Genomic DNA, 9,169 nt, shown 5'->3' with positions numbered 1-9,169 from the left:
GGCTCAGGCCCTTCATTTCACAGTTGACATACCTATGTGCGTTGTCTGTCTCGGCCCCTCAAATATCCCTCGTCTCCCTCAGCTCTGCAGCTCCCATACATTGTTCCTGAAACTTCCATATGCATAGCATCACCATATTATCCCTCTACATCTCCCATGCATTGAATATGTTAATACCTACGTTGAATTCGTCAACACCTACACATATGGAGGTTCTAGTGAAACGTGAACTCAAGCTATTGGATTCAGAGCCAATGGATTGCAGGCATTGTTGACTGGATGAATCTTGAAAGGCTATCAAGGTTTTATACATCCATTTGTGACCATACATGAAACTGTCTACAGTGCAAACCTATCTTGAGCATGAGGCAAACGAGAATGAAGCGGGCATAACACCAGAGTTGCTTGTTATCCAAGCCAAGATCCTAGCTGCTCTCTTTGAAATACTCGAAGCACAAGGTCGCCTCGTAGAAGTTATAAGACTCTGATAGATAACTCGCCTCACTTTTCCTCTGGTAAGAAAAGCGTTTAGTTTCTGGGTTCGAAACTAATTTCATTGAGCAACATTTTGCAGCTAAAATCACTGAGGGATGAGCAATCATCTCTTTCAATGAGCCTTTGAATAGAGTATTGGTCAGTAACAGAGGCATGGCTCTACAATAGAGAACCACCCAACTTATTTAGCAGAGGCTGACTTTGCAGTTCTAGATGGGCATAAACTCCATTGCATACTATGTGAGACTGTCACTTGGCATCAATAGAAACCTGGATAGATGGTTCTCTAACAACCCCATTCTCTCTTGCATTAGCTTCCAGAAGCTACTTCCTTCCCTATACAACATTCTTTTCCACTCCATAGCCATCCTGCAACCAATGGCCAAGTTCTCGCATCGCATCTACCTAGCCAAGAGTTGTTGCTTTTGCACATAAAACTACTCCTACTTCCAAATATTTATCCTTTCTTGATCCTCCACTACGATTGAACTGCATAACAACCAAAGAATGGAGAGCAGCTAGATGTGATGCAATTGCAGCCCCTACCATCAAGACCACACCTGAAGCCTTATTCCTGAGGTAATGGAAGTGAATCATGCCAATTTTGTAACAGGCCTCTCGATTGCCTGTTTCTGCACATATTTTTAAAAATATATGAGCATCATCTGACCGTTTTGAAGCTTTTTACTAAAAGAGCCATCATGGAAGCATGGGCAAGCACTTGAGGAAGCGTTATAGTTGCACAGAACCTTTTGCACATAAGCATCATGCTCACAAGATCAACAGGAGATTTTTCTAAAGAGCTAAGAGCTATTATTCTCTTTGTCGAATGTTGTGCATACATTGGTCTATGATCATTTAGGAAGACTGTGTGTTTATTAAACGCTTGTTAGAATGTTGGTTAGGGCGTTACCTCTGCAGTTAGAATGTTGTTCTTTCAGTTGAAACTCTATTTCCATGTGTAATTTATGGTAATGATGCTTCTATGTACGTTGAACATTGAATTTCATTAAAAATATTTGAAGGCCATGACCAATGATTGGAGCGTTGAAGTCAATGCATGTTATAAAGGAGATAAAGGAATGCAACTGAAATTGGTCTGACCTGTCGTAAATAACTTTTGAGTAAGGTGAAGTGCTGGTATTGTTTGTGCATAAATATACTGTATTATTTATGCACGATTTTTGTAAATCATTGAATTACTTGTGGAAGCCACTAAATCAATATTGGAAATTGTGTTTTTGGCTTATGTTATGCACTAAACCTCTATGTTGAATGAACTTGGTCATTATCATGAGGCAGTATAGCAAGCCCAAGCATCCAAATTTTTTGAATCTCCGTTTTGCTAAGTTTGAGTTGTTGATAAAATGGCTAAAATTACCACTTTATTAGAGTTATTGAGAACTTTAATCATGTCAATTGTTGAAAGAAAACTTAAAATCAGCAAAGGAACTCTCACAAATATTCAAACCTCTTTGCAAAATGCACAAGAATAGATTTATTTTTTGCAGCGTGAATCTCAACTACAATAGGAAGAATTATAGTAGTGGATTCATCATTCTGAACCTATTTCTGTTCAGAATATTGAAACATACGCCGATTGTTATAGACATTTTTGTGCCTTACAGCATTGAGCATGAAATGTCCATAATCTAAGGGATCCAAAGTCCCTAAACATGTTGTTCCTACCCCTAGAGGAACAAGGCTAACAAACCACAGCAATTCACAAAAGTTCTCCACCTGAAACTGCTCAAAAACAAGTCAATTCAGGATCATGTCAACTGCTCCATTGACCATCTGCACTGAATGTCAGTGGCTCCACTGTCTACCTGCGTTGAATGTCAACTCCAACACTAGCTACTTGCGCTGAGCGAGTTTGGACAAGTGGCAAACTCATTCCTCAAGGTGTCAATGCTCAGGAAGCTTCCAAAATGACACTTGCCTCAGGGAATTCAACTGGTGATGAGTAAGAGGTTCCAAATCTCCAAGTGGAAGCAAGAACCTCCAAGTGGACTCAAGAACTGAGAGAGGGAGAGGACACTAGTCAGATCTCAAGCTGACTCATCCTCTCTCCAAAATAACTATATATAGATCTCTCCTCCATGAGATCTAGAGGCTGGAATTTTGTTATTGCAAAGAATTGTTGTTGGTTTGAGACTGGAATCATTGGGTGCTTAATGCTTTGAAGGGGCTGAAGATAGGAATTCCATTTGCTGGGAAGGAGATGCTGGATTGGAGCCCTCTGGGTTGTATCTCTTCCTGAACCTTGTTATTCATCAATAAAGCTATCTTGGTTTCTCCTATATGCTGATGTATTTTGATGTATAAATGTATTAGTGTATTTGGTTTATTTCTAATCCTAAATTAGTTATGAATGTGAACATCTGTCTTTGTGTAGTGTTCTTCTCTTGTCTCAAGTAGCTGTTCTCTTGTCGCAAGTAGCTGTTCTCTTGTGATCTTGCAGGAAGTTGTAGCTGGATAAGCAAGAAGGCAAGAATCTGTGAACACCCAAAGAGAAGGGAGATTGGATCGAGGGACAAACGGAAGACACCGGTAAGTCTATTGGTCTCTCTTCTTTCACATTTCATAAAGGAAGAAACCAGTGTAGCTGTATTCGTTTGTTGCTAAGGCACTGTCACACCTTAGGTGGATAGGATCGTCCTGCATAGGCATTTTTCCCCACAACAAATTGGCGACTCTGCTGGGGAGAATTTTTTTATTCATTTCATTTGTGTTTCTGTCATTTGTTTACTTCATAGACTTGACAGCAACAATCGAACTGCATCTTTCCCGGATGCAAAGTAGAAAGTTGCTGCTTTGATCCAGTTGTTGGACTTGTCTATGATCTGAACAATGGATTCACAAATGATTTGATGATCCTTGTGATAGATCTTAGTAGCCTTCAAAGCATCCCTTTGATTATACCTTGTTTGTGTTTCCGATTTGGCCTGAAACTGTTGATTTTTGAGCAATTTGTGACCCAAAACCCAGGAGAAACGAGAGTTTCTCCTTCAGTGCAACTGCTGTGAAGGCAGTCTGCATTTCAACGCAGGTCTCGTGAAGGCTACCTGCACTGAATGTCAAATCCTCAGTGTTGAGGTTGCGCTGAACCAGTTTGGCCTTGTGCAGCTGGGGTTCTCTGCTCTCTATTGCCTTGTTTTGATCTCTGTTTTTTGCAGCCTTTAACCAGCATAGGTACCAGTCAGATAACTCCTTTTCTTTGCTTAGATTCCGCCTCCTTTTGTACAAAAAGACTGTGAGTGTTTTTATGTGTTTGTGGCGTCATTTACAGTTTTCCTTTGCATGAGTAAAGTAGTCATCCTGTAGCCTTTGATTCAGATCTGATTGATTGTAATCTTAGAAGAGAGTTCATTGGCTGTTTGCAGATTGATTATAGATTTACTTTTGCTTATCGGTTTGAATTTGTCTCTTTTTAAGTATCAAAACAAGTCTTTATTTCGAAAATCGTTAAGTAGTGTAATCTCTTCTACCCTCTCTGATTTCGAAAAAGTGAACTTGTTTGTATTGATCATTTAAAAGCAAATTCAAAGTTGTACAAAAAGCTTTCTTTGTAGGCATCAATACTAAGAAAGCGGAAAACAAACACCTGCATTGTGCATTTTGCATTTGATAAGTTTGCATGTTGGATTTAGGAAAAGTGCATTAGAGTGTGCTGATTGCTCTTTGAGAAAAGATGGTGTCTTTCTTTTCCCTTAGTAGCTAGGATTTTCAAAGTTGAAAAGATAATAAAGCTTGCTTATCATCTTTAGACTGCATTTAGGAATTTGTATCATACATCTCGTGGTGAACCTTGAAAGGCAAACTTTAAAAAGATCAACCTAAAATAAACTGAATGAATCTAACAATGCTTTGTAACATAACGCACAACATAGAGGTCTAGGCTAGAGACGTGTTCCGGCGTCGTTAAGCCTAGTGACTGTCGATCTCATGGAAGGTGGGTGATTCCTCCTGAGGGACAATAGCGCTAGTACGGATTGTGCTCCCACGTACCATCGCGTATATATTGGGAGACCCCTATAGGCATATATCCTTTATCCTTAGGAAGCTGTGTCGGCCGCCCTACTAATCGCAATGCAGTGAACACAACATTCACGAAGATCGGCCGCCCGTACCTTAAAAAGTATTCTGCGGTTTTGCGAAAAGTTTGGCACACCCTCTGCCTAGAACTCCAGAGCAGTTTCTTTTGGCCTTTTTCAGACTCTATAACAGAAAAAGTCCATCCGAGCATTTTTCACTTCGGGCTCGCTAAAACATCGAAGGAGACTAGAGTCATCTTTAGCTTTTTCTCGACTCTTTAAAAGTGAAAAAGCAAGTTGTGTCTAAAGCGTCTAATAAAATTCATTCAATTCGGAAATACAATCTCCCCTTTTGTATTTTGGTTGATCGAGTAATCCGCAATCGTGGAAGAAAGTCAATTGAAACCCCGTCATTCGCGGAGGCTTACGAGTCAACCGTCTTTGTCTCCGGAATCGAAAACAGTACGGACAAAGCGAACTCGTTTAACCAGTTCAAAATCTCCTATCAAAGTTAGAACAAGTGTTCCAACTACATCTAAGATTCCGGTTACTCCAAACATTTCTGGAAACCCTGTCTCTATAGAAGAAGTTCAACAGCCACAGAGGGACAGTAATACTGATCCTAGTCTGGGGGCAAATACTTGCGTTACTGAACCAGTTCCATCTGTAACCGATTTAGAGAGTCTTTCTCCCCAAACAACTGTCGCTGTCGATTCAACCCCTTCTTCGGCACCAGAAATATTTTATGGACCTGATGGTCTTCCTCTTCCACCGGGTTTGATTGCGATAGAGGAAATTGTAGAGGATCCGCAAGCAAGTACTCCAACCCATTTTGGAGTCGGGGTCACTCTATTTCCTTCATCAGAAGTTAATCCACCACAAGTGGAAGTTCCTGTAGAATCGCTAGGGAATCTATTGGATAGACTCAAAATGTCTGAACAACCGTCAACATCTAGGACTGTGTCGAATGACACAGCGACAGAAGAAGCCCCTGCCGTCACTCTGACAATGTTTGCCGGCATACCAGCTGTCCCGACTAGCTCACAACCGCTAGAAGGAGTCCACCAAGGGACTATTTCGACAGTGTGGTCTGTTCCAGTTTGTTCATCCGGAATAATATCCGGCAACTCTTATGTTGAGACTCGCCAGATTGATCCTTTTGGAGGTCAATTTGGGCAATCCAGTCCACAAGGACAAACAATCCCCTTGAGTTCCAGATTGCTACCGTATGGGGGGCAGTATGCCCTTTCATTACCCCCTCCAAGAGGGTATCCATACGGGAGTTCACAACAGTACTCAGGTTATACTGGAATTACATCAAGTGGTTGGGTACCTATGCTACCTCAACAACCAAGGGTTGTATATTCTATGCAACAGTGTGTACCTATGTCGAACATCCCGACCACATCGGCTATTGTAACAGTGTCACAAGTTCAAGCGATGCCTGTTGTATGTCAACCTCAGATTTCTCAGGTTGTAATGCAACAGCCCCTTGACCCTGGGTCACAACCGCAATCGCCAACTTGTGGGGTGACACAAGTCCAAACGGGTACAATTACCCCACACCTTGGTCCAGCAGTTAGTATAGCACAACAGAATATGGCTTCACAACCGTGGCTGGTGCAATACCAACAACCACAATTCCAGCAAGTGTACCAAGGTTCTGAGCAGCAGTTTTTTGCGAACAGTGGACAACCGTATATTCAAAACGGTCAAAACCAACCGCTTTACAGTGGTCAAGTCCATCAACCGTATCAGTCATACCAACATCAATTACATTATGCTGGTATGCAAAGGCCCACTGCTCAGGCGATTCCATCGTACCCTGGGTACGCTTCACCTAACCTGAATCAACAGTTACCATTCGTGGCAACTTTAGAGTTACTCGATTTACACCGGTTAACAAACGATCTGATTGCTTACGCCCGTTGGTGGCCAACGATTCCTCACAAACTTCCATCTGACATTCCTAAATTCAATGGAAATCTAGGTGAAGACCCATCGAATCACGTGATGACTTTTCATCTGTGGTGTTCATCAAACACCCTAAATGATGATTCGATAAGGCTTCGCCTTTTCCAGAGGACGTTAACGGGTCCAGCGGCAAAATGGTATATTGAATTACCTAGAGCCTTGCTCGACAATTTTATCTCCCTAGCCACGACTTTTTTAACCCATTTTCAATTACCGATAAGGTATGAAACGGGAACCGAAATCTTAACCAACTTCAAGCAGACAACTGCCACTCATATATCCGATCATATACATGAGTGGCGTCGTCGTCGTAGGATGGTGAAAACATACGTTCCCGATCAGCTGTTAGCTGAATGGTTTATAAAGTCTTTACTTCCTGCTATAACGGAAGATGTGGCAAAGGGGGGAGTCGTAACAGAGGAGCAAGTTATTGCTCGTGCACAATATCTAGACTTAGTTTATACTCAGTCTGGCATGCTCTACGACAAAATACCTGATGCCCCTAGACCGGAATTTTCAATTCCTCCTCCTCCTAAATCAAATAGTGACTCTCATGCCGGTGATGGTGTGATTGGCACAGCAAACGCGAAATCAACAAAGGCTTCGTCTAAGAAAGCCCGTAAGAATTCAGATCAAAATGTAAAAGATGAAATTCTTGCTTCGGAAGTAAATGCCGTATCAGCAGATAAAGGCAAAGAAACCAATCAACCAGGAAGCAAGAAGAAACAAAACAAAGGGAAGAAGAAGAAACAGGGTGAGTCATCTCCTGGAAAAACTTCTTCAAACCCTCCTGGGAAAGGGAAACCAAATTATCCATGTCAAATATGTGATGAGGAGGATCATTGGACAAGGGATTGTCCCTATAAAGCTGAGCTTAAAAGGTTCTTTAAAAGTTCACAAACCTCAGCTGTGTTAACTGATCCATTTCCCAACCCAGGTCAAAATCTGGTTAATAGTGGAAATGCTTCCCTGTCGCAAGTGCTTATGTTGTCGGTTTCAAAATAGCAGAATGATGCTCTGATTTCGACAAGGAACAAAGATTACGGGAATCCGCAGCTGTCGAACGAAAAAGGTAAAGATCAACCAAGTAGTTCGACAACAACTTCGACAGAAGTTGTACCACCCATCATTCCTGAATTAACAATAAAACCGCCAAAGGGAGTAGTACACAAGTCGACATTTAATCCCCGCGCCAGAGCGGCGTAGCATTATAACATAGTGGAAGATTTGGCCCAATCGCCATCTGCTATGTCGACTCTTGAAGTATTACAAAATTGCCCATCCCAAAGGCAGGCTTTGTTATTGGCTATTGGTGGGGTTGATCCTAAGGATTCCAATCTTGTATCCTTTGATCACAAAGGATACGATCCTCAATTACCAGCTCAACTAGCTTTCCTTATTCAAGTGAAAGCCCTCAACAAAACTGTTCACCGAACAATTATTGATGAGGGGGCATCTACATGTATTATGTCGATGAGTTGCTGGAAAACTTTAGGATCTCCAACCTTGTCGCGATCTTCGACGACATTAAAAGCTTTCGACGGAAGGACTTATACCCCGTACGGTATCCTTAATAACTTGAAAGTTGAACTGGGAGGAAAAACAGTAGAAATAGATGTTGAAGTCATCGATGGGAATCTGGACTACAACATCCTACTGGGAAGACCATGGATATATGCCATGGCAGCTGTTGTGTCGACTTATTTTAGGAAGATCGCATTCCCGTTTGAAGGAGGGATTACGATCGTCGACCAACAAAACTTCCTCCCTAATGATTCACAAGTTACAGGAAGCATTCCCATGATCCATGGAAGTAGCCATTCGCTTCAAGACATCGGAGTAGGCCTACTGAAAGACCCCACATTAATGGGAACTTTCGCACTTCCACCTCCATTCTATATAGGAGAAGTAGCATTCCTAAGAGCCTGCAACATGATATCTTCTACGAAGATCTCAGAAGACGATGTTGAAATGGATCATCCAATGGTTTTGCCCCCAAGCCCTATAGAAATATTGTAGCAATCAATGTTTCGAGCATGGGAGGCGAACCCAAATCAACGCTCGTCAAGCGTTTGGGTAGATAGGTCTAGAGAATATGGTACCCCATTAGATCCTTGGTCGAAAGCACATGGGACTGACGAAGGAATTCTACAATCAATGTTGATTGAGGGGGCACCATGGAATGATTGCCACCATCGTACCCTTCTTCCGAAATATGAAGAAGATACTCAACTTGACCTTTATCACCCTTCAGTTTTTGAATTCCTATCAAATACTGTAAATACGGTGGATTTCGAGTGAAACTTATCCAATATTGAAGAGACTATAGCCATAAATATCTCGACTAAAACAAATGTTGTAGAGAATATTTATGTCGGCAAAGGTTGTTCCCCTTCAGAACTGGAAATATATAACACTCTTTTTCGCGAATTCAAAGATGTCTTTGCTTGGTCATATGATGAAATGCCAAGCATTGACTCGAGTATCGTTGAACATGAAATTAAAATGTATCCTGATGTCAAACCAGTAAGACAACGGCTTCGGCAGGTGCACCCCAAGAAATCCGCTGCCATTGAGGCGGAAGTTGAAAAACTTCTCCATGCTGGATTCATCTACCCGGTTCCTCTAACCGATTGGGTATCGAATACCTGTTATGAAGAAAC

At 41.7% G+C, this 9,169-nt stretch overlaps 1 pseudogene; it reads right to left on the bottom strand.

Moving 5' to 3' along the window:
- Window positions 1–528: 528 nt before the first annotated feature.
- Window positions 529–1,044, bottom strand: LOC149221270 (F-box protein At1g67340-like; annotated as a pseudogene).
- Window positions 1,045–9,169: the final 8,125 nt, after the last annotated feature.

Source organism: Pinus tabuliformis, chromosome Q (genome assembly GCF_031772625.1).
Source record: "Pinus tabuliformis cultivar Carrire ecotype Pingquan chromosome Q, CPIR1, whole genome shotgun sequence".
Taxonomy (NCBI): Eukaryota; Viridiplantae; Streptophyta; class Pinopsida; order Pinales; family Pinaceae; genus Pinus; species Pinus tabuliformis.
Note: the sequence above shows the minus strand (reverse complement) of the source record. Positions and strands in the feature narration are given on the sequence as shown.